The 27,161-nt window shown below is 44.2% G+C and overlaps 1 pseudogene; it reads right to left on the reverse strand.

Annotated features, from left to right (window-relative positions):
• LOC115089436 overlaps positions 1-27,161 on the reverse strand; it is a 1,328,227-nt pseudogene that overhangs the window by 25,365 nt on the left and 1,275,701 nt on the right.

Here is a 27,161-nt window from a genome sequence, read left to right on the forward strand (position 1 = left end):
GGGCAGGGAAGGAGGCTTTCTTCCGGATCTGGTACTGGCAGAGCTGCAGGGTGGTCCGAGAAAGAGGCTTTCTTCTGGATCTGATACTGGCAGAGCTGCCGGGCTTTTCTCAGCTTCTTACCACCTCAGACTCCGTGCCACCGTCTGAACCCAGGCAGGGCGTTTCCTCTCTCTGGTCTCCTGGCCACACCTAGTCTTCTCTCTCCTCAATAGCAGGGGGTGCTGGGATGGGGCTGCTTCGAGTCCATGCCTTTTCTCCTTATTTGCCCCATCTTATACTTTCCGGCTGATAAATATGCATAAGCTCATGCATAATCATATGTGGAGGGTCTTTGCTGCATTGCAAGTTTCCACCCCCCTCCCCTCTTTGTGTGTGTGTGTGTGTGTGTGGGGGGGGGGGGTCCTGCCATGTCTGGACCAAGGCTTTATGCCCCAGCATCAGTGTTTTCTCCATTTCAGAATGCTCCCCCTTCATCCAAGGGTAGGGGTCCCTCTGACCTCTGGACTTCCCTTGGTTAGTCCGTGACGTTGACTTGTGAGCCAAAGTTGCTGCATTGTACCTCTACCTTGGTTTTATTTACACAGGAGCTTACAAACAGGCAGATCTTGGTAAGTATCCTTCAGTTCTGGTTTAAAGTTCTCACCTGGGCAAAGTTTCATTTCTTTAGCTGTGACAGTATCAGCATACTGGTCAGCATACTTGTCAGATTCCCTCTTGGCTATTATGATTCATATTGGGTGCTTTCAGTAGTTAAACATGGGATATCTCCCTAAAGCAGTATTGATAAGAAGGGGAGACTGGAGACTGGGCAATAGGAATCAATTATTTTGGAATCAGAGTCTTCAGGATAGGTTTGATTACTACTTCTTTAAGTGTGTCGAGAAGGATGCCTTGAGATAAAATGACATTGATAATACTGATAACCATGGGATCTTGTTTTTGATCTTGTTTTAGGTTGTGAATGAGCCTTGGAGGAATAGAGTCTAATAGGTAAACAATTTGACTAATTCTCTGAAGGATATCTTCCATCTCTTATGGTGTGATGCTTCTGAAGTCAGACAATGTGATTCTGTCTGGAGGGAGTTGAGGTGTTCCTGTAGATAAAGAAGTTGGGGTCAACAGGGAAGGCATGTAGGAGAGAGAGGTGTCAAAGGAAGAGCTTATCACTAGGATCTTATCCATAAAGAAGTTTACTAAGTCTTCTGCTGTGCAGTCCCCTATGTTGGTCAAAATGGTTTGAAATGAAGGTTTGGTGAGCTTCTGTATTAGTTTGAACAATGGACCCAGTCTCATGGTCAGACTACTACTTGGTCCAAGCCACCATTTCCCAAAGCAAACGTACCTTTTCCCTCCACTCAAATCACTCTCCAGGAACCTATCACTTAGAAAATAGCCACTGCCATTAGCAATGGTTACATGGAATAGACTTAGTTTTTGGGTACTTGCCAGGTTCTTATGGCCTGGATTGGCCACTGTTGGAAACAGGATGCTGGGCTTGATGGACCCTTGGTCTGACCCAGTATGGCATTTTCTTATGTTCTTATGTTCTTATCCTCCATTACAAGTGAAAGTATTAAACAACTCCGTAACATATTGGAAAATCTAACTCCCTATGATCCAACAATGGAACAACAAATTAACTTCATTAATTAACACTCTAGCTCCATGAGACTGTTGGGAAGTGACTAGATTGAGAGCCAGGGAGTGACTAAAGATGATAGCAACACCTCCACAAGGTCCATGGGTTGGTTATATGGTATATTAGATAGCCAGGTGGGCAGAGTTGAGTGAGGGTGAGTGTGATACCCTCTCCTATCTAGGTGTCTTTGAGGCAGACAATTTGAAGGTTGAACTCTTTAATAAGGTTGAGGATATAGTGAGATTTACTGTTTGCTGAGTGTGCACTGAGAAGTCCAGGTTGCAGTGAAGTGGGAAAGCTTTGTGCACGTTTGTATAGTTCCAGTGTTATAATGTAATTGGAAGGGGATGTGAAGTTGTTTTTTTTTCATTCATTTCTTTATTAACGTTTTGTAAGTAAGACAACCGCAATAATCATGTACAAACATACAATTCAACCCGGATTCCTTCCCCCACCTCTGACCCCCCCAACCCCCCCCCCCCCACCCCTGGAGCCAACGTCAGTCTTTTATGTAACTAAAAAGTCTCTTGTCTGTGTGTTGTGGTCGCATAGGCATAGCCCGTAATCTGCGTAATCAAAGCTCTCTTGTAAGGTGAAAGCGAACACCAAAACTTGTCCCAAATCGCATAACAGTCCAGTTGACGTCTTCCCGCTTGTGTACGTGCCGTCATATACTCGTGTTGGAGCAGCGTTTCTAAGCGAGCAGTCCACTGAGCCTCGTTCGGTCTCTCAGGAACAATCCAACGAGCCAGAATAGACTGTAAGGCGACGAGCAATGCTTTTCCCAAGAACAGTTGATCTTGCTCCGAAAGGCCCAAGGACAAATGACCACACATACGGAAAAGACACAGCTTAGGATCCCTAGGTATATGGATTTTAAGCAGCCTACTAAGACTATGTAGCACTTCTTCCCAGAAAAGAATCAGTTTCTCACATTCCCAGAAACTATGAAATAGAGAACCTCTCCCCCCGAGACATTTTATACACACATCAGAATCACACAGTTTCGCTGCGTACATCCTAGTTCGAGACATATACATACAATGCAAGACTTTGTATCCCGTTTCTCGAATACCCACATTTTCAGAGATGGCAAAGCAGTGATCCAGAGCCTGAACAATATCCGCCACTGCAATAAACAAATTTGCTTGTATTACCCACTTATTTTGGATCCCCTGAAGACCAGTCAGATTTTTGCCCTCTCGGAGAGCCTTGGAAAAGGTAGCACAAGAATTACCCTTGGGGCTACTAGGAAGAAAGTAATCTCGTAACCCTTCCCACTCTGTGCCCAACGACCGGAGACCGAACAGCTGCGCCGCATAATGCCGCACCTGCAGGTATGCAAAGAAGTCCTGAGAGGGGATCGAATATATCCGTCTTAGGTCTTCAAAACTGTGGAACACCCCTGTTCGTACATCATAGAATTGGTACAGGAATTTCACTCCTTGCCTGCCCCACCTTTGAAAAACCGCCCCATCTAATCCCGCTACAAATTGCGGATTCCCCCGCAACGTCAGGTAAGGGGTGATGCTCGACCCTAATGTTAACTGACTCCGACACAAGTACTGCCAAGCTCTCCTACCAGAACTGAGCAGTATATGCTTTTTACATGCCGCCGGTACGGAAGAGGGTGGGACCTGAATAACATTTTCCGGCCTGTAAGGGTATAACCCGGCGTGCAAAAAGGTCAATGGGGTGAACTTCCCCGTCTCATCCAGCCAATCCTGTACATGCCGCAAGAGACAGGCCACGTTATAGTTCCGCCAGTTTGGGCACCCCAGACCTCCCTGACTCCTACTCAGTTGTAAGGTGGCCAGTGGTAATCTCGCTGCCCGCCCTCCCCACAGAAATCGGCGCATATACTGATTAATGAAGCGAAGCTCCCTCCTAGTTAACCATACAGGAATGTGTTGAAGCACATATAACCATCGGGGTAATTCCAACATTTTGATCAGGAAAATTTTACCGGTAAGCGACAAGGGCAGACCAGCCCACAGCTTCAGTTTATGGGCCATATTGCTAAGTAGCGGTACTATATTCGCCTCATGAATCTTATCTACATCCCTGACCAAGTGAAGACCCAAGTACCTCATCTCATCTGCTACCCACCTCAAGGGGAACTCCCCAACCCATTGGTCCTTTACCCGCTGACATAGCTCCATGGCCTCCGATTTATCAATATTAATTTTTAAACCCGCAAAGGTGCCAAACAGCATCTGGTGCCTCAAAACCGCCTCTAAAGACCCCTGCGGGTTAGTGAGGAAGACCAGAACATCATCCGCAAATGCAGAGACCTTAAAGGTTTGGCCTCCCCAATTAAAGCCCGTAATTACTGAGTCCGCCTCTATCTTTCTAAGGAGCGGATCTATGGATAAAATATATAGTAGAGGGGACAGTGGGCATCCCTGCCGGGTACCTCTATGCAAGCAAAAAGGTTCAGACACACACCCATTAGCTACTATGGCGGATTTGGGTTGTTGATATAATAAAGATATATTACTCATTATCTCCCCTTGAAAGCCATATCTCGAAAGCGCAGAGAAGAGATAGTCCCAGGAAACGCGGTCAAACGCTTTCTCCGAGTCAAAGCTGACCAACATCGCTGCCGTCCCCTGTGTCTGGCATTCCTTCATTGCCATCAACAATTTAGTCAAATTCGTACTAATGGACCGTCCCTTAACAAAACCCACTTGAGTTTGAGTTATGAGCGAAGGCAGTACCAGGCTCATGCGGTCCGCCAAGATCTTAGCAAAGATTTTAGTTTCATAATTTAGCAGGGATATCGGTCTATACGAGGCAGGGGACGACAAATCCTTGCCAGGCTTCTCCAATACTGTTATATGAGCATTAGTTGCCCCTTCGGGGAAAGCCCCCTGCCGCTGGACCTCTTGAAAATACGTAAGCAGGTCTCCGACCACCTGATTAAGCAGAGTTTTATAGTATTCCGCGCTCATCCCATCAGGGCCCGGGGCCTTATTAGCCTTACTACGGATTATAATCCCCCGTAGTTCCTCAATCGCTATAGGTTTATTAAGATTCTCAAGCTGAGCTGGCGTCAGCCTCGGGATTGGAAGCCCCTGAAAAAAGACCTCCTCCTGGATAGAGCCTCCCTTCCTATCTTCCATATAGAGTTTCTGATAGAACTTTCGAAACTCAGCACATATCTCTGCCCCCTCCTGTAAAGGGTGGCCAAGGTGGTTCTTCAATTTATCGATAATTGTCTTTCCCCGAGCCATACGCACCATGCTAGCCAGAAGCCTCCCAGACTTATTCCCAAACCGGAACCACTTGTGGGCACTCCTAGCCAGCATCTGTCGGGCTCGCTCATGGAGGAGGGAGTTTAAGGTCTGCAAAAGCGCATTGTATTCCTGAAGAGCACATGGTGTCTGATTGTGAGCTAAACACCGTTTCGCCTCCGCCAGCTGTCGTTCAAGACTCAAAATCTTGGAATGCATTGCTTTAGATTGGGCTATCATATAAGAGGTGATTTCCCCTCTCATTACCGCTTTACTCGTACTCCAGTATAACCAGGGGTCTTGCTTATGTTCAGCATTGTTATGAGCGAAGTCCCTCCACTTTTCCTGTAAATAATCCCGAAATTTACTATCTCCCATCATATGGCAAGGGAACCTCCACAAATAAGACTTTGTTTCCTTGCGCCCACTATGAATATCAATCCAAATCATAGCATGGTCAGTGATCTCTATGGGGCCGATTTTTGCTAGGCGTACCCTGGAAAATAAGGTAGCGGATATTAAAACATAGTCTATTCTAGACAGGGTAGCATGGGCCCGGGAGACGTGTGTGTAATCTCTGTCTGTGGGATTAAGCACCCGCCAGATATCCAGCATGTGCAGTTCCTTGCACAGGTATGCAATCCCCCTATTAGGGGCGGCTCCTGCTGTTGCCGCTGGTTGAGATTTATCTAGAGTAGGATCATGGACAGTATTAAAGTCTCCCAGCATAATCAAAGGACCATCAATAACCGGTAGAAGTAGCTTCACCAAGCCCTGATAGAATGCATGATTGTACGAATTGGGAGCGTAAATATTGCATATTGTGATAGCTTGACCATTTACCTTTCCAACCAAGACAACATATCTCCCTCCCTCATCGGTAATCTGCTTCCCCAGCTCAAATTGTATGGATTTATGTAGCAAGATCGCCACTCCGGCTTTGCGGCCAGCCGCCGGAGCATAAAAACACTGGCCCACCCACTGCCTTTTCAATTTAAGACTTTCCATGGCCGAAAGGTGCGTCTCCTGCAAACCTACTATCCCCACCCTCTGGCGCTGCAGGGCACTCAGAATCTTTTGACGCTTAATCGGTGTTCCTATTCCACCCACATTCCAAGAGATATATCGCAGAGTGGTCATCCCGTTATAAAATCAGTGGCATATCTATCCATTAAATAATACCAAACTCCACCCTCCGGTCCCCCAGCCTGGACCGTGAGCGTATCTAGAAACCTACGCCTAGTTTTGTACCACCCTACTACTTTGACTGACCCCTGTTCCCCCTTCCCTCCCTCTCCCCTCCCCCCCCTCTCCCCCTCCCCTTTCTGCATAGAACAGGCAAACCTGTTTACCCACGTAACGTGGGTTGGAGATCCGTGAAATCTGCGCTCGGGTGCACACTCCCACCTCCAAGCAAACATGTAATTTCCCTCGCTCAAATCAAACATAATAACTTATGAACTGCAGAACACATAAACATTTGTGAACGGTACTCAGAAAAATGTCCCAACCCTGGGCTGTCTCCACCAACCATGTCGCCAGCTTACCAAACGCCAGCCCGCTCCCAGGCCGGCCCCCGCAGGCCCACAGAGCATGAAAAACTGAAGAGAGTTCCGAATCCAAAGTTATTTAGTAGGGTATATATCCGCCATCCACATGGCTGCCTTCTCAGGCGAATCAAATATATGTGTTTTCCCATTGCTCCAAATTTTCAGCGTGGCAGGGAATTGTAAAGCAAAACGCACATTTCTGTTATAAAGATCACTGCAATATGGCGAAAAAAGCCGCCTCTTGGCTGCAACCGCAGCGGAATAGTCCTGGAATATGACTACCTTCTTTTCTTGATATAGAAGCTCTTTTACCTTGCGGAATGTCGCCAGTATTACTGCCCTCTGCGCCCAGTTCAGAAAGCGGGCAATGACCAGTCGTGGCCTCCGGTCTGTGTCTCTCCGCGGTCCCAGCCGATGTGCACGTTCTACTCGCAGCTTACCAACGAGGTCTGGTAGTTGCAGGACTTCGGGCAGCCATCTTTCCAGCGTGGCTTGCAGATCACCTTCGGGAATGTCCTCGGGGAGACCCAGGAATTTTAAATTATTTCTCCGGTCTCTGTTCTCGAGGTCCTCGATTTTTATTTCGGCTTGCCTGAGCGCCACCTCTACCCCCGAGACCTTCGTCGCGAGCAGCTGATGATCCTCTTCCACCACGGAAAGACGGCCCTCAGCTATTTCGATACGTTTGCCAATATCCCCGAGTGCCTCTTTCATCGTGGTAAAATGCTCTGTTATGCCTTCAAATTTAGGTTCTAACCCTGCAACTACCGCCGCAGTTAGCTTTGCCACCGCGCCGTCATCGAGGCCTGCGCCCTCTGATACACGCCGGCACTCCGCCATTTTATCCCCTTTGTCCACGCTACTACTTTTCAATTTATCCCTCTTTGGGGGTTTCGTTGTCATCTCCCGCCTGGAAGCTCGAGATGTCAGGAGCACAGGTGGTAACCGCGAGCTGAGCGCCGGGATGGCGATGAAAAAAATTGCCTTTATCGCGGTATATTAGCAGGTATTTGGGAGCCTGCACCCGGAGCCCGTTTCAGTGCGTCTGCACGGGCTCACCGCATCACGTGACCTCCGGATGTGAAGTTGTTTAAGCAGTTGACAGGTTCTCCTGCTCCTTGTCTCCTGTGTAGGGAAAGAGATCCTATTGAGGTACATTTTGATAGCATGTGGTAGGTTTAGTCGTAAGAGTATTTTGGTCCCATTCCACCTAACACCAGCCTGGGTTAATAGTGCAAGTTAGGTTATTTTGGGGTTGTTTTATTATGTTAGTATTTAGTTCTTCTTTTTTTTCCTCTTTTCTAGGGGATAGATTTCATTTAGGATTATGTGTAGGGTGCCAGCTGAGTGGTTAGTCTAGTGTATATGCATGCGAGCTTCTGGCTGGGAAGACTTATTGGATTAAGGTGGTCAAGTGGAATCCCCATAGTAGTTCTCACTAATGGATTAACAAATGAATAGATACTCACTGTTAGGTGATGTAGCAGGCTTAGAACATAGGTGAAGATGTGACAGATACTAATGAAGTTGTGCATGAAGAGGCATGCCCTTTGGCACATCATTTGGTGTTGGGCTTTGCCAAGCAATCCTACCATTTTTTGATTATAACACTTCTCAGGTGGTAGAGTCATATGGCAATTTTTAGATTATTTTTTGAAAGGCAGAAAGTTTATGAGATTCTGAGATCATCATGTGTGTGTTTGTGTGTGTCACTAATAACATTTGTGTTTTGTGTCCTAGGCATACCAAATTTTCAGGAGAAGACTGGCAGCTTCAAGAGGATCCTGACAGGGGTATTTTTTTTTGGGGGGTGGGGGGGTGGAATGCACAGAAACATGCAAACACATGTGTACGTATTCTGCTTAGTGGACTCCATTAGTTCTGCATGGAACTTCTTTTTATTAATATCTTACAAGCCTAATGGTACACTAATTGTCAGACAAAGCATGTTCTCTACAACATGAAGTTAAAACAATGTCATAAAGCAAGATTCTTTTTTAAGTCCCTGGTAAGATCTACTGTGGGACTGCATCCTCTTGGTAGTAACATGGCAAGACTATCACCATGCCAATGTGAGTTACTGAAAGCAGGCCATTGCTTTTGGGAGCCCACAGCTGTGTACCAGCATTTTATAATACAAGAGATTGGCAAAAGCAATCATACCTGAAGCTGCTTGGCACCAATTTTTAGATCTGACTCATTAAATTCATATGGTGTGTTCCAGCCGAGTGAGCCAAACGTGTGCCGCTCTTGGACAAGTGCATGGAAAAAGCAGAGACCGAACAGAAGTTTCTTCCAAGCCTAGGAAACCATAATATGCTGTTATCATATGAATTTTTAACAGGCAGATGTAAAAACAGGCCTGTTGATTATGCATCTTGTTTTTTGGTTTTTTTTAATAAGAACTTATCTACAGTTGTCTTCTATAGATCATCATCCACAACTCCTTCTTAGTTACCAAATACATGACCTAATGATGGGTACAATGAACTAAGCATCTTATTTTATTTATTTATTTATTTAGGCATTTTATATACCATCGTTCCGGAATAAGATCACAATGGTTTTCAAAATCAGCATTCATATTCTTAGAACATAAGAACATAAGAAATTACCATGCTGGGTCAGACCAAGGGTCCATCAAGCCCAGCATCCTGTTTCCAACACAGGGCAAACCAGACCACAAGAGCCTGGCAATTACCCAAACACCAAGAAGATCCCATGCTACTGATACAATTAATAGCAGTGGCTATTCCCTAAGTCAACTTGATTAATAGCAGGTAATGGATTTCTTGTCCAAGAACTTATCCAAACCTTTTTTGAACCCAGCTACACTAACTGCACTAACCACATCCTCTGGCAACAAATTCCAGAGCTTAATTGTGCGTTGTGCTACCATTCATAATATAGGTCAACATCTTAGCATTACCATGTGTGACTTGGAGTTAGCATGCTTTCTGTGCATCTTGCCAAACATATCAACCATGAAGCCAAGTACAGTAACAAAGGTAGGACATCCTTGCAACATCCTTACTACTTTATTTTATGTTTGTATATATAAATACATATATATATATATATATGTACATATAATTATTGTTCTATATACATATAGATATAGAAAACACACACAAAAACACACATGCAGAGAAATAGATATTTACACATACATAGAAACATTCTCAGCTCTTAAAACTCTAATTAATCTGAGAGGCACATTATTCAATGAGCTCAATTTTAAATAAACTACATGCCAGCGGAGGACAAAAAAATGTCCAATGACAACCAATTTCAGTATGAATAGACCATGCAAACATCTATTGTAAGTGTGATGCAGCAATACATATACATGGGTAAATGTGTTTTGGACAGCTAAGCATTTGAAATCTGTGAAAAAGAAGCAGGGCTGGTCTGGTTTTTTCCTGGAAAATCTATTTGAAGATTTTTCAGAATGCACACTATGTGATGGAGTCAGACTCACTCGTTGGCAAAACAGACACGGACTGCGACATAAAGAAAGCATCTGAAAAAAATGTGAAGCTTGTTATGACCTTGGACTAAAAATGACCTGGGTGAGAAAACTGAGCATTTTAGGGAAACCTAATGAAGAGTTTAATCACAAGAAAGTCTACTAGTTTTTCTTACTCTGGGGAGAATTAAATACTAGTGGAAATGTCAGTCCCTAGGAGACGATTCTTGGCTTTGATGTCTTTAAAAATGGCTCGGGGGGGAAACCAGGCAAGAGGCATAAACACAATATCTAGACCACAGGAGGGAGTTAATATTCTATGACTAAGCAGCATTTAATTTACTTCTCCTAGGAAAGCAAGGAAAACAGTGCTGCAGTCTACTTTGTTCAGTCCACTTGTATAGAAATGGTCAAAAAAAGAAGCAACATCATGGAGCAAGAATGAAGTTCAGAGTGATGCTGCCATGTTCCATACCAGGGCCAGTAACTTCTATCATCTTCAGGGAAGAATTCTTATACAGGCTTTAGACAAATTCATCTGATTTCCTCAGTAGATTCTGCAGCTCTCTATAGGCAATCTGGGACACTCAGCAGCACTGGCAATATGAGACAAGTAATTTGCCCCTTTGCAAATAATTTCATGAGAATTTGGAGTTGTTTTGTTTTCATGGATATAGAGGTCTGTGTACTAAAATGCATACTAAACATTTTTTAGCATGCTCTAGCTAAAATATTTAACATGCATGCTAAAAATTCACTTTGTATGTGGTGCACCTAGATGTACCAGGTACATATACTAAAGATACATGCTAAATGGAACGTGGGCCTTTAATAGGCTGTGCACAAGCTACATCTTGACATCGCTTATACTAACAGACCCAAGGTAAAACAGATGAATAACACAGGGGATTTTTATCCCCCCCCCCCCCCCATAGAGATTGGAACCCCCACTGCTCGATGAGAAGTTGATCTCCATGAATCCCTGACAAAGGTCCAATTTTCCTCAAACTCGCCTCCCCAATGAAGGTCCAGTCCCCACGCCACATCCCCAGCACCCTGATATCTACTGTATTCCCCCTGTGAACCCCCTGAGGGTAAGTGAACCTCTCTACCCTGTAATACTTGATAAAACACCACTAGATGGCATCATTCACTGGCATGTGCAGTGGTACCAGCAGGAGCATTGTATTGTTCCTCCTGACTGGAATAGTAAGGAAACATTTCAGAGGAGTGCGGGTGGGGTCAGAAGGGGGGTGTCCATCCAACATTCTGGGAATGGGGGGGGGGGGGGAGGAGGCAGGCTGTACTCATCCTCAGTGATATGGGAACGTGGAGGGGAGATTGGTCCTTCGTGGGGGGGGGGGGGGGATTTGGGTGAGAGTCTATGTGTTGGGGGAGGCCCTGAGGGCAGTGCCTCCCACAGAGTTAATCAGTAGTCTGCTGGTCTTGTGGGCACACCAATATTTAACAGCCACTATGGAGAAGGTGTTAAGATATTGTCCCAGAGGTCCTCATACTAATTTGCATTTGGCTTTGAGTATAGGATGATAATGAGCATTTCATTATGACTATTTTCAAATGTATGTATGTTCTGGCTGAGTTTAGGGTGCATGCTAAGGGGTCAGTGCATTATTCATAATTCTACTTATATGCTAGGCTTTAGTATATAGACTTCTTAATGCAAAATCTTTCAGCATCAAAATCTGACAAAAGTTTTAACAAAAACACAAAACCCCATTAGCGTAATGACAAGGAGCTATGGTAAATTGACATGAAAAATTTGGAAATACCATATATATTATGAGGTACGTATTCAAAAGATATGTATGGTTAACTTTTGAGTCGATTTTAAAAGAGTTGCTCACATAAAAACAGCCACATATGCGCATATTCAGGCCTTGTGCGAGCAATGCATGTTTTAAGAAACTGTGAATACTTGTGCACATGTCAAGAAGAAGGGGATAGAAAAGGGGCGGAGAATAGGTGGAGCATGGGTGTTCCAGGGCGGGGCCAAGAATTACGCGTGTAAGTCTGCATTTTAAAAAAACTGACCGTGGCGCGCATCAGCTTTTATTCACGTAACTTTACTTCTGGTCCTGATAAGGAGCAAGTCTGGAGATCTCGAGTTTTAGGTTTGGGGTCAAGTGGGGGGCTTTCAGGATGAAGAACTAAAGGGGGTTCTTGAAGACCTTGACATGAACTGGACAAAACTTGTGGACTTCTTGGAAAAACTGGATTTTTCCCTTGCGCAAGCATGTTTAAAAATCTGCCTGCATATGCACTTGAAAGCCGCCAAAGCCCTAGCCGAAATACCTGTGGGAAAGGCACTTTAAATAATATGTGCATACTCTCAAGCACAATTTAAAATTTCTGCATCTTTCCACTCGTGCACCGATATGTGTGTTTATGGGATGACACTCATTTCTTTAAAAATTAGCCCGTTTGGGAGTTATTCGTACAAATTTGCAGGGTTAAAAATATCCCTCCACTTTGAAGTAGATTTTAAAGGACTGGCACTTGCATCAATGAGAGGATGCATGCACAAGTCGGGCTTGTGTGCGCTGACCAAATTTTAAAAAACCGCTCAGATGCGTGCATATCTTCCTCTGTGTGCACATCTCACTCGATTTCAAATGGAGGCATTGTGTAGGTGTGGCCGTTTCTGGGAGTAGCCAAGAAATGCGCGCATAGATACTTATGTACCCTGGTGTGCACCCAGATCCTCTGCCGCGTAACTTTACTTCTGTTATGGAGGAGGTGTAACTGTAAAAAATGAACAAAAAACAAAAAAAAACCCCAGCCATTTTGGAGGGGTTTAAAGGGTCTTGGGTGGAAGTGGAAGTGCAGGCTATTGAACAAGGGGGATTTGGAGGACCTAGCACAACACTGGGCAAACTGGTGGAGAAACCTGTGAAACTGGTCATGATCTGGACGCACGCCGGTTTTAAAATACCCCGACTTAGGCGGTAGAAACCTGATTTATGCGCAAGTGTGCGCTCGCCCAGGCTATTTTATACCATGCTCACATATGTGTGCACAAGTTATAAAATGACTGCATATCTGGGCGCGCGCTGGCATACATGCACCAAAATGCGCCTGTGCACCGGTTTGAAAGTTACCATCCCTGAGGCTAAATTTTGTCCTGTTAAACCATTTCCTAGTACACAAAATGTATTGCATAGGCAGAGGCATTCCCGGGCCACTGTTGCACTTTAGGCAGGCAAGTCTGGTTATATCTGATATCATTCCTAAGGTTTGCCAGGTATCTTTTATGCAGGAATATTCTGTGGCAGTCTGATCCAGATGGAAAAGATACTTAAGTAAAGTTACTCGTGTGACTTTCCTGCTCACTGGCCTGCTGAATTTCTCCCTCTATATTTCTATGAGCTTGGGGTGTAAACCTAAGGCAAAAAAAAGAAAAAAAAAGAAGGAGTATATTTCATGAATAATTCACAAAGGGTGAACATTCCAGCTTTGCACATTTTGCTTTCAGTGCAAAAATCTCTAACCTGACATTCCCGACTGACAACTCCATTGCTCTGTATGATGCCAGCAAAAGGTTGCCCATGATTTTCACAGTAGTTCGCAGCTTTTCAGAAGTCTACACTAGAGCTATCCAGAACCCCAAAAGTTGGTCTGATTTGGTCAGTGAATAGTTTTACATTGAATGTTGTGTGCTGCAGATTTATGAGTCTTTAGTGTACTGTGACTCTTAAGTATCAGCATCCAAAAGGGGTGTGAGTTAAAAGCTCTCTTAGGCTTTTTTTTTTTGTTTTTTTGTAGTCAGGATATTTCCTATTGACAACAGATGGAAAGGAAACAGGGTGTTCATATATGCCATCCTAATGAGGCCTTTCACCACTATCAGCGGCTTATCAAGGGGATCTTGTCAGCTCTGCTTCACTTGATGAGACATATCTCTCTATCTCTATCATCTCTCGCTATATTTATTTTTATAAAATAATTTAAAAGAAGGTTCCCAAGAACTCCTGGGAGCACATCTCAAGCACAACTTTAATGTGAAGAAATATCAGAAGTTGATAACACACAGACTAAATCTGTTTCCTTTCATGGGAATCAGCCGGTTATGTAAGGTCCATGGCAACAAAGCAAAGTCATCAGAAGACTCTGTATTCACAATACTGGAAGATAAATGCATTCTGTGTCCAAACATTGTATTATATATTTTAGTATTATTGCACAGGGAGAGTATTCTCTGTATAGCAAGGTTAGGATGAATGTACCACTCATTTTACTGACCTTAAATCTAAGAACTGTGAGAAATAGGGGACTAATATGCCACTTATTTGTAGAAAGTACCTTCTACACTTGATACATTTGATCAAATTTAAATGTATCCATTTTTATTATGTCAGATTTTGAAAATTGTGTTACATTGCAACATTATATTCGATAGGGATAAATCATATGGTTTTTTTTTATCACAGGTTGTAGCAAAAATGATTTAAAACTGTTTAAAATTGTTAGGATCCCTGGCTGCGTAAGACCCCGACCAGGTCCCCTTACCTGGCCAGGCAGGTGGCCCGTTCCTGCTTCCCCCCCGTTGCCGCTCCCCGCTACCGCCGCCGACCGCCGCAGCTGTGGCTTGCTCACGTGGCGCCTCCACACGCTGCTGCCGCCGAGCTCCGCACCCGGCTCCCTAGGCGCGCGCGTGCATGCCTCTGTTGCAAATTTAAAGGGCCAGTGGCGGGAAAGTTCCCCGCGGCCTGCAAAGATGACGTCAGGCAGGGTGGGTATATACTCCCTGCTCTGCTCCTTCGTGAGTGTGAGTTGTCTGCATTCTTGATACCTGCCTTGCTTCCTGTTCCTGATTCCTGGTTCCAGCGTTCCGTTCCTTGTCTCCAGTCCTCGCCTTGCTCCTCGGCTCTTTGGATTGATCTCCTGGTTCTGACCCTGCCTGCCTGACTCCGCTTGACCTCTGCCTGCCTGACTCTTGCCTGGTATCCCGACACTGCTCGATCTCCGCCTGCCCTGGCCTTCTGCCTGTGTGACTGATCATGTTCGCTGCCCGTCCTGATCTCTGGCCTGTTCCTGGTTCCATTTGTCTGCTGCCTGCCTCGACTCCTGCTCGTCCGATGCCACTTCAGCTTCTTCCTCTAGTTCCTTGCCATGAGAGACCCCTACCTAAGTCCTGCCTGTCCCGGTACCCAAGGGCTCGACCTGTGGGGAACGAGAGCTGGTATAGGTGAAGGTCTGGTTGGGTCTTCTTCGCCTGTACTGCGTCCTGACGACGAGGATCAACAGGGGCCCTCTCCTGGTGGTAGTGTCAACCTCGTCTCAGCTCAAGGGTCCATTTTTTCAACAAAAATGAAACAATGCCCAGCCTTAAGCTGTAAAACTCCAGCTGGATTTCCAAGATATGTTTGGAAGTTTATTTTTATACACTTGTTTTGTTTTTGGTCCAAACTGTCAGGCAGATAAATGGCCACTGAACATTATGAAAATGATGTTAAGCACAAAATTACAGGGCATAGGGGTAAACAAGATTTAATGGGAAAGAGGAAATCGTGCTTTACTGATCTGTTAGAATTCTTTAAAGGTTTACCAGGAATGGTAACTTTTAAAACAGTGCACGGGCGCACATGTGCGCGATCGTTGTGCCATGCCTAGGGATGCTGCCATTTTATAACATACGCATGTATATACACATATGTTATAAAATAGCCTGACTGCACACACATGTGCATGCAATTTTAAGTGGACACACGCCTATGCGTGCAAATGCCACTTCTACCACATAAATGGGGGGATTTTAAAAGACTTGCACCCCGACGCCATTACCAGTTCCCCCAGTTCGTTTCCAGTTCCCCCAGGTAAGGAATAGGACTTCCAAACTCACCTCGTTTAATTGCCTCTCTTTTTGCCTTGTTAGCCCTGACCCTTAAAATCCTGCCAATCTGCTTGTTTATCTTTATTTTATTACTTACACAGCATCCATAGCAGAAGTAAAGTTATGCGGTAGGGGACCCTGGCACGCACATGCGTGCGTAAATATTTACGTGCAAATTTCCATGTGAAGTCCAGGAATTGCTCTGCCACGCCCAATCTGGTGCAATACTATGAGGAATATTCTAGATCCCCCCTCACTGATACATCATCATCACACAATAGGAATCAGTAATAATTAATATCATACATTTACATAATGCTACAATACCTTACATTTCACATCATCTGTATAATTCCATACAACAGAAAACAATATTCTTCAAATTTTTATTAATCTATATTGCACTTAACCCATTTATACAATATGCATGAAATATACACTTTAATCAACCAAGATGGAAAACCTCATCCATCTTGTAGCTGTGGAAATGTCATATTTACATCACATGATATCATACTGTAATCTTCTACACACATATCATATCCCTATATCTTTAATATCCCAAATCCACATTCACACTCATTCATACACATAAAATCTAAACCCACCCATAAAATCCAATTAGTGTTTCAATATTCATTCATTGTTTTATACATCTCGTATGTCACTGTATTGCATCCCCAAAGTTCCAACACTGTTGACTCGTATTTAGCCTCTAATTCACACTGGTGCCATTTTACCCCTCTCATACAGCCTTAGGAGGATTATGTCACTGTTGTTGGTGTCCTTTGCTCCACTTTTGCAGCCTTGGGGTGATTTGGCCACTCCTGCTGCTATTTTGTTCCTTTGATGATTTCTTGGAGAACTCTTGCCCCTGCTGGTACCATTTTGCCCCATTGCAGATCCTTGGGCTCTTCATGCCACTTATGGTGCCATGTTGACATAGTATTGATGTGTTGGTGTGCCTTCACCCTTCTGATGATGTCTGTCCTCTAGTTCCATTAGAAATATTAAAAGATCCCAATTTGGAAGCCCAAAATAGCCTGCATTGCTTCCCCTATTAACTACAATGGTAAATGAATGAATGAATAAAACAAACAAACAAAAAATTATTTTTTTGTTTGGTATAAACTTAGCGAATGACTTTGACCTACAAAAATAAATGAGTGAATGAATCAGAATACATTTTTTGACTTTGCACTTGCCCAACACAAAATGCAATTTTTCACAGCTTTGTTTGAGAATCAATTTAAAACAGGCCTACACTAGAGCTTGGTACTTGTGCTATTTGTTACCATGTAGAAAGTTCAGATTTAGAGGACTCCTACACATTGATGTCTACTACTGCTACTACTACTACTTAATATTTCTATAGCGCTACACGACATATGCAGCACGTTCAAACATATAAAAAGTCAGTCCCTTCTCAATAAAGCTTACAATCTAATAAAACAAACATACAGGACAAGAATCTTGGTTAAAAGAAAAGAAAGTTAGTCAAGACTATAAGCAGATAATCAAGCATAAGATTTAAAAGTGGTTTCAAAAAGGTGGGTCTTTAGCTGGGATCTAAACATGGCAAGAGAGGGAGCATGACGCACCAGTTCAGGAAGACTATTCCAAGCACATGGCACAGCCAGGTAGAAAGCACGGAGTCTGGAATTGGCAGAAGTGTCTGCAGAATGAAAGAGCATTGAAGAGGATGGGAAGGTATGGAAACCAATTAGTGTTTGTCTGGTTGACGCCAGCTGGCAAACAAGTGCTGGAAAATGCAGATTGCTTCAAAGTCTGAAAATGAACTGATATGAAACAATAATTTTAATAAATCTATTTACCTAAGGACTTAGGGGGCAATTTTCATACTTTCAGCAGTGGAACAGAATCCATGCATACTTTTTACCCATAGCCTTTGTGCTGATTCTCAAAACAAAAATGTATACATACTTTTGCTTTGAAATGTGCCATGGATATAAAGTACTATTGAAAATGTATAACTGCTTTTTGTCAGGTAGTCTTTTCGTGGAAAATAATGCATGAATGAAAATGTGATCTATGAGCATTATTTTCTGATCCCACCCTAAATACCTACCCCCCCCCCCACAGGAATGCCTCCCCCACAGGTGACAAAATATATGTGCATTGTGGAACAATGAGTAAATGGGTTTAGAAATCATCTTCGTCATGCGTATCAGTCAAGCAGAAGTAGAATGATAGTGGCGTGCTCTTCTAGAGCTGTACTCTCTGGGTCAAAAGATCATTCAGCCACAGCAGTCCAATGGCAGTAGTCTCTGAAATGGAAGTAGCTTTACAATCTGATTTAAAAGCAAGTGACCTAACATAGAGACTTCATTCTTTTTCTGATGTTCCTACTTCTCTTTTTTAGCTGCAGGGAGAGAAACCTGTTGTCCTTTGACAATTACAAGATTCCCTAACATCAAATAATATCTAGCTTGGCAATATAACAGAAGAAACGGGAATTCCCACCACGCCAGTAGCAAAGAAACAAATTATCTCTATTTCCACAGTATAATGCTTAAAGGACATTCTAGTCTCAAAGGGTAATTATGGAACACTGCTACACAGAAAAGAAAAGCACACAGTGTACACTGAAGCCACTGTGTTACCTTCTAAATTGGGTCTGCTCTTGATATATGTTGCCTTTGTGGGGAGGGATTTTTTTTCAGACCACTTGGAAGGAAAGTATACAGAAATACTATACAGTTATGTTGCAAATTCATTCACCTCAAGAGTCCTAAAATGGTATCATCTCTTGTTCTTAATAAGGGCGATCTTACGCCAGTTGTGCATCACTTACCTTAGCTTGCAGCTGAAAGCCAGATAAAATGTAAAACATTTTTACTTTGTCTTCATTCTGTAAAACAAGTGGACCCTGAATATCTTTCCCAACTTCTGCTTTCCCAACAGGCCCTTCTATCCTCTCCTCCAATGGTTTCAGCTAGACTAACATTCATGAGACATCACACATTTAGCTGCACTGCCTCTAGAATATAAAACAAGATACCCCTGGTGCTTCACCTGGAAACTTGTTATTTTACCCTTCTAGAAAAAAAAGTCAAAGCTTGGCTGTTTCACTAGGATTTACCTTAGATTCCACATCAGAGACTCATTTTCTAGTACTTGCCCACTGGAAGTCTCCCTTACCGTGAATCCAACAAGGTGCATCCAGTTCCAGACTACACCAATCTAACTGGTGTTTAATTTACTTTTTAACTAAATATATGCAATATTTGTATTTGTATTTATTTAAAATGTATTAATCGCCTAACACATGAAGGCCTAAGTGATTTACAATAAAAACATACATAATCAAAATTAATAAATAGTAACAATAAAAAACATAAAATAAACAATCATTTCAGAAGGATAAAATAAAACATAAAATCAACAAAAAGCCTGCTGCAATAAAAAGCCTTTCAGAAGGATTCTGAATTTTTTTACATTATTGGAGGTTAAGGTCTCTAGGTAACGAGTTCCATAAAGTAGGCACCGCTACGGAGAATGCTATCTCTCTAGTTGTGGCGAGATGAGCATGATGTACGGAGGAGACATCTAGTAAATCACGTTGTGAGGATCTTAATTCAAGGGAAGTATTGGAAATCCTTGGCAGGGCATTCGACCAAGAACAAGAGTCTGTACATAACATATACCCAATGCACCTACTTTCTTACTTCTACCTAATGTACCCTCCTTCTCATTTACTTGTAATCTACCTCTTATCTGTATGCATGCATTATTTACATAATCCTCCTTGAGTCTATTTTTAGGAAAAGGCAAAATATCAAATGTTTATGAATAAAGTTAATAAATATAATAGTAGAGAACATATTAATTTCAAGTTCTTGGACCAAGAGATGGACCTTGAGGTAACAGTGTTTGGTGATCTGAAGACAGTGAAGCAATATGACAAAGTGATACCTAAAACCAATGTGATAAGGCAATAGCTAAAGCCAGAAGAATACTGGGTAGAGATGTGAATCGTGTGCCCGATCGTCTTAACGATCGGGTTCGGCTAGGGGGGGGGGGGGGAAATCTTATCGTGGGTGATGTGGGTGATGTGAATCGGAATTGGTTCCGATTCACATCTTTTTTTTTTGGTGAGGCCCTACCCTTTAAAATTAACCACTTACCTTCCCCCACCCTCCCGAACCCCCCCAAAACTTTAAATGATTACCTGGTGGTCCAGTGGGGGCGCGGGGACCGATCTCCTGCTTTCGGGCCATCGGCGCCATTTTGGCTGCCACTCAAAAATGGCGCGGATGGCCCGATACAAAAAAAACCCACCCGACCCTTTCAAAACGACCCCTTAGCTTCCCCCACCCTCCCGAGCCCCCCAAAACATTTTAAAATTACCTGGTGGTCTAGTGGTGGTCTCGGGAGCGATCTCCCGTTCTCAGGCCGTCGGCTGCCACTCATAAAGATGGCGCCGATGGCCCTTTGCCCTTACCATGTGACAGGGTATCCATGCCATTGGCCGGCTCCTGTCACATGGTAGGAGCACTGGATGGCCGGCGCCATCTTTAAAGATGGCGGCAGCCATATTTACGACGGCGGCGGCCATCTCTAAATACGGCGGTGGCCATCTTTAAAGACGGCGGCGGCCATCTTTACAATGGCGGTGGCCATCTTTAAAGATGGCGCCGGCCAGCCAGTGCTCCTACCATGTGACAGGGGCCGGCCAATGGCACGGATACCCTGTCATATGGTAAGGGCAAAGGGCCATCGGCGCCATCTTTATGAGTGGCAGCCGACGGCCCGAGAACGGGAGATCGCTCCCGGGACCACCACTAGACCACCAGGTAATTTTAAAATGTTTTGGGGGGCTCGGGAGGGTGGGGGAAGCTAAGGGGTCATTTTGAAAGGGTCGGGTGGGGGGGGGGGTTTATCGGGCCATCGGCGCCATTTTTGAGTGGCAGCCAAAATGGCGCTGATGGCCCGAGAGCGGGAGATCGGTCCCCGCGCCCCCACTGGACCACCAGGTAATCGTTAAATGTTTTGGGGGGGTTCGGGAGGGTGGGGGAAGGTAAGGGATTCGTTTTATAGGGTCGTGGTTGGTTTAGGGTTTTTTTTGGTGTGCCGGGTTTCCCCGCCCTCCCCCCTCCCCCGATTTATGATTTTTCACGATAAATCGGGGGAATTTCTATTGTATCGTGACCCTTAACGATTTTTGACGATTTAAAATATATCTGACGATTGTTTTAAATCGTCAAAAAACGATTCACATCATAGAGAGAGGAATAACCAGTAAGAAAAAGAAAGTGATAATGCCCTTGTACAGGTCCTTGGTGAGGCCTCACCTGGAATACTGTATTCAGTTCTGGAGTCCATATCTCAAAAAAGATACAGGCAGGATGGAGGCAGTCCAGAGAAGGGTGACCAAATTGGTGTGCGGTCTGTATCAGAAGACACGAGAAGAAGCTGAAGGATCTGAATATGTATACTATGGAAGAGAGGTAATGCAGGGAGATTTCAGATTCCTGTAAAGGTTTTAATGATGGACAAACTTCAAACTTTTTCCATTGGAAAGCAAACAGAGAATGAGAGGTCATAAAATCAAACTCCAGGGAGAACAGCTCAGAACCAATATCAGGAAATATTTCTTCACGTAGAGAGTGGTGGATGCCTGGATGCCCTTCCAGAGGAGGTGGTGAGGATGAAAACAGTCAATGAATTCAAAGGGCAGGGGGAAAACACTGTGAATCCCTAAAGGCTAGAGAATGGAAATGAAGAAAAGGGTGCTTGGGGGTAACCTGCACAGAACATCATTTACTACCCATAACATAAGCATGGGGATTACTACCCTTAACCAATAAGCCTTGATGCTTTTGACTCAACTGCAACATTGCTCTCTGTTTCGACAGCAGGAGGAAAAAAGGGAAATTGGATTCAGATGACAACCAATACAGGGCCCCGACATTTACGGTCTAGGCTGCCAATGTGCAGACATAAGGGGAAAAGAACAGGACTACTTTTATGGCCAAGTCCAAAAGCAAAGCACATCAAGCAGCATTGTCTGAATTATCAGGAAGGCTCCTCACCCAATAAAAATTTTGTTAGCAGTAATTTGTAATGGGTTTGACAGTTGCTTGGTTTTGATTGTAAATATTATTACCCTTATAATAAAGCTTGGTGGTAACTGCATGGAGCCGCAATTGCTATTCTTAAGAGAAAGATGGGGATAGCCAGCATGGAGTGGCAGATGCTACCATAAGGAGCTTTCTGGGCAGACTGGATGGTCATTTTGGTCCTTTTCTGCCATCACTACTATGTTACTATGTTAGCAGAACCCTAACCACTTACAATGCCATCCAGAACGTTTTGTGACTTGGCTCTACAATAAAACTTTCCAGTTAAAGATGTTGCCTTCCTAAACTTCCTATAATTTATCACAATGAGCCATAGGCTGCACTAGGGATTTACTACCAAGCCGAGACACACTAACCCCATACATGGCAGTAAGCCCCTCCTGGGATTTACTCCCCTAATGAGTCTCCCAAGGTTTTGCTTTTTTACTGCCCAGGGCACGCAATAATGTTGGTCTTTCGTGAGAGATCTCCTTTCACATTTGATGCTGGGGTTATTTCTCTCAATGTTTTTCCTTTTTAATACAAATACAAAAAAAAAAAGACTCAGCAGCTTGGATTTAGTGAGCAGTAGTGCAAGTGCGATGTACGGTACGGGAATGGAATACAGAACATTAACTGTATCCGGAGATGTCAGATGCCCCCCTCAGTTCCTGCACCTCAGGAAGACCACCTCCGCAGGAGCGATGTGAACTCTCTCCCTCTTTCCTCCTCTTCACTGGCTTACTTTCTGGTGCAAATTTCAGATCCGTTCAAGGCTCTTTAATTAACGATGCTTCAGAAGTTCTGTTTTGATGCCCTTTCAAAACAGCTGCCAGATATCTCTGGGCCCAACGCTACATCTTGGATGTTTTCCTTCACTTGGGGCACCCTGCTGGCATCTAAAGTGTAGGAGGATATATAAAGAGTAAGAACAAGTCAAAGAGCTTTAAATTCCAGCAACAGGATGGATTGTAAAAGAAAAAAAAAGTTGAAGTTCAAACCATCCTCTTGTGGGATTAAAAACTCTGAGTGACTCATTCTTGGCTGCAGATTTCCTGCCAGGCTTGCATAGTGCAGGGAGCCCCCCTCCCCCATTCCCATCCCCACCCCCACAAAGGGCACTGAAACATTTGTACCAATAATGCTGGGCCCACAGCTGTCCGGGCTCTTATCTTAAATGATGCCAAAGCTCCATTTTCAAAAAAGAACTTCAGAAGCTGCTATTTAGAAAACAGAGCTTGCAAAAAATTCTAACAGAGATACATAAAAGCAAGAAGGCTAAAGGAATACAGGGGAGAGGGGAGAAGGAAATTCAATTTGAGGACACTTATTTTTGCTTACAGGAGGTCTTGAAGGTGCATTTATGCTTATGATTTACTGAAGAAATGTCAGACTCACGTCTGTTATCTTCTCTACTGTCAGGAAAAGGTAACGGCATCAAAACAATGCCACATCTTCAACATAAAATCAAGCAGGGAAAAAGTATGCAAAGGCATGGCTTTGGGAATTCTTGCCAACATAACTTTCAAAGGGGCACGCGGGCACGCATGTACGCATCTGCGTTGGCACGCGCCCAGATACGCGGCCATTCTATAACATGCGTGCAGAGCACATACGCGCGTATTTATTTGTTTCTTTTTATATACCGACATTCAAACATGGGTATCACATCGGTTTACATGATAACTTGTGTGATAATGTGACGGCGGTCATATTATCTTTACATTGTAACATTGTGAAAACTACATTTACGTACTGCTTTAACAATTATAACATAGAAACATAGAAATGACGTCAGAAGAAGACCAAACGGCCCATCCAGTCTGCCCAGCAAGTTTCACACTTTTTTTTTTCTCATACTTATCTGTTACTCTTGGCCGTTAGTAACCTTTTGGTTCTATTTCCCTTCCACCCCCACCATTAATGTAGAGAGCTGTGTTGGAACTGCATCTAAGTGAAATATCTAGCTTAATTAGTTAGGGGTAGTAACCACCACAATAAGCAAGCTACACTCATGCTTATTTGTTTACCCAGACTATGTAATTCAGTCCTTGTTGGTTGTGGTCTGTATATAGATCCACTTTTCTTCATTCCCCCTGCCATTGAAGCAGAAAGTTATGCTGGATATGCGTGAAGTATCAGTCTTTCTCCCCTGCCGTTGAAGCAGAGAGCTATGCTGGATATGCATGAAGTATCAGTCTTTCTCCCCTTCCGTTGAAGCAGAGAGCTATGCTGGATATGCATTGAAAGTGAAGTATCAGGCTTATTTGGTTTGGGGTAGTAACCGCCGTAACAAGCAAGCTACTCCCCGCTTTTTTGTGAATGCAAATCCTTTTTTCCACATTTCCTCTTGCCGTTGAAGCTTAGAGCAATGTTGGAGTCTTAGAGCAATGTTGGAGTCGCATTAACCATGTGTATGTTTATTGAATAAGGGTATTATCTCCAGGTAGTAGCCATCATTCCCGCGAGCCACCCACTCTTCATTCACGTCCTCTAGACTTTATGGATCCACAGTGTTTATCCCATGCCCCTTTGAAGTCCTTCACAGTTCTGGTCTTCACCACTTCCTCTGGAAGGGCATTCCAGGCATCCACCACCCTCTCCGTTAAGAAACGCTACTTAGTTTCTTAACATTATCATTATAATAGCTAATGTTATTGAGATTGTATGGATCTTTGTTGGAGATGTTATGAGTTCTCTTGGTGGGTTATGTGTGGGGTTAGAGAGCTGGTTGTTGGGGTTGGATCCTAGTGGTGTGGGTTAATTGTTGGCGGGATAGGCTTTTCGGGAAAGCCAGGTTTTTAGGGCTTTCTTGAAGTTCTGTGATGAGGGTTCCATTCGGAGTTTTGCTGGTAGGTTGTTCCACAGTGTGGGGCCTGCTATTGAAATTGCGCGTTCTCGTGTTGAGGTGAGGTGGGCCTGTTTGATGGAGGGGACAGTAAGTAGTCCAGTGTTTTTAGAATGCAGGTTTCTTTGAGAGGTGTATGGATGAAGGCTGTCCTTTAGTCAGTCAGTCTTTTCGTTGTTGAGGGATTTGTGCATGAGTATATTATAAAATAGCCCTGGTGCATGTTTGCATGCACCTGATTTTGCATATTGGTGCACACGGCTGTGAAACGTTGGGTTTGAGCCATGGGGGAAATTTATAACAGACGCGTCCATGCCATGACCAGTTCCACCAGTTCATCCACCAGTTTGTCCAGTGCACAGTTAGGTTCTCCAAACACCCATGGCTAGTTAGCCTGCACCCCCCCTCCCCCAATTGACCCAGGATCTTTAAACCCCTCACAGATGCCTGTATTTTTTGTCGTTTTTTTAATTTACAGCTCTTTAATAGCAGAAGTAAAGTGACATGACACTAGACCTGGGCACGCACCCAGGCACATAAGTATTCACATGCACATCTCTTGGCTCCGCCCTGGAACTCCCACGCCACACCATGACACACTTAACCATGTCCACACGACACCCAAACGATGCCCCTTTTTGGTTTGCTGTGAGATATTCAAGCAGTGGCATTTGCGTCCATACATGGACACCTTTTAAAATCGGATGGATGCATGCATGTGCTACATGCGTTCATATTTATTAATTTTGGCATGCTCTGAGCTTTTAAAATTCACCTTTAAATGTGTAGAATGGGCATGTATGGCTGTGGGGAGGTAAATGTTGGGAGTGTATTTGCAGGGAATGGAGGGTCTGAGTATATCAGGGATGATATGAGTGGGGTGTGTGCAGAGTGGGACTATGTGGGTCTTGGAGATGTGTTATTGGGGATGTGGGGCTGTGTATGTGGTGGTTATAGGGCTGTGTATAATCTGTGTGTGTTTGTCTGGGAAATAGATATTTGGGATGGTGTGTGTGTTTGGGTGGGCAGGGGTATGTATTTTTAGATTGGTAGGAATATGTGTAGGTAGTGAATATATTTATGAGGGAATGCGTGCATAGGTGAAGGTTGTATCTGTGTGAGTGTGTGTGGGAGTTGGGTATAAGTGGGTTGCATGTGGAACGGTTATGTGCGTGGAGATATCTGGGAGGTATGGCTATATATGTACAGGTGGGGTGTTGTAAATAGGTGTGTATAGGTGTCAGAGTGTGAAGTATTTTGTGTATGTGTGTGTATGAGTTTTGTAGGGGTGGTAATGAGTGGTAGGAATATATAAGTAAGGGGAGTTGTGAGTGTGCATTTTTTTTCGTAGATTGGCTGTATGTGTAGATGGGGATTATGACGAGGTAAGTGCGTGTAGGGGCTATATGTGTGTTTACAATGGTTTGGGGGAAAATAATTGAGAAGCTGCATAATTCATTTTCCTTTTGGTGTAGGTGGGTATAGGTGTGGGTGTGCAGGGTGCAGGGGTGTGTGTGTGAGGGAGAGTGCATGTGTGTGTCTGTGTGTGTGTGTGGGAAATGTATGAATGTGTGGCAACTGTATATGTGTACGGGGGACGTGGGAATATGGGCACGGTGTGCATTTGCATGTGTGGTGAGTGTGGGTGTCCTGGAAGCAGGTATATGTATGATTGTGTAAGATTTGTGAGCTGTGGTAAGGTTGGCTCAACCTACAGGGAAGGCGCCGTAGGTCCTTATCGAGAGCTAGCGGAGCTACGCAGGGGAGAGACGAGCCTGGGCCTTCACCTATACCAGCCCCTTTGCCCTTGGGTTGAGCCCTTGGGTTCCGGTGGCCAGCAGATCTTAGGTGAGAGTCTCTTAGAGGTTGTGGGAGCGTAGATCCAGAGTCAGGCCAGTGTCTTTGGCAGGAGCTAGGCAAGAATAGACAATATTCAGGCTAAGGTCAGTGGCAGGCGGCAGGCAAGAGTGGTCAGTGTCCAGTCCAGGGTCGAATCCAGAAGTCAGTCTGAGGGCTGGAGTAGAGAACAAGGAGAAGGACTGACGCAGCAGGGCAGGAAGGAAGGCAGTGGTTGGATAAGAGTAGCCTAGGCTGGGAAGACGAGGCAGGCTGGGCTGGAGAGATGAGGAAGACTGGCGTTGTCGGGTGAGTGCTGCGGCTTGAAGGGCCTGCCTGCGAGCCGCGAAACATAACAGATTGTGCAGGATGTTTGTGTGTATGTGTAGAGGGGGGAATGTGGCAGTGTGAGATGGAGGGTGTATTTCTGTGTGTGATGAGTTTGTGAGTGTGAAGTATTGTGTGTGATGGTATGGGGGATGTGTGTGGATATGATGTGTGTGAGTATGCATGGCAGTGTGTGGGTGTGGGGTTGTGTGCTTGTGTTTACTTTGGAAGCACAATTTGTGCCATGTTTTGCCAGGTGCTTCAGTTATTTTCCCTGTCTCTTTCTATCTCTGCCTGTGTTGGTCCATGGCAAAGTGCTCA

The sequence above is a fragment of the Rhinatrema bivittatum genome, chromosome 4, assembly GCF_901001135.1.
Source record: "Rhinatrema bivittatum chromosome 4, aRhiBiv1.1, whole genome shotgun sequence".
Classification (NCBI taxonomy): domain Eukaryota; kingdom Metazoa; phylum Chordata; class Amphibia; order Gymnophiona; family Rhinatrematidae; genus Rhinatrema; species Rhinatrema bivittatum.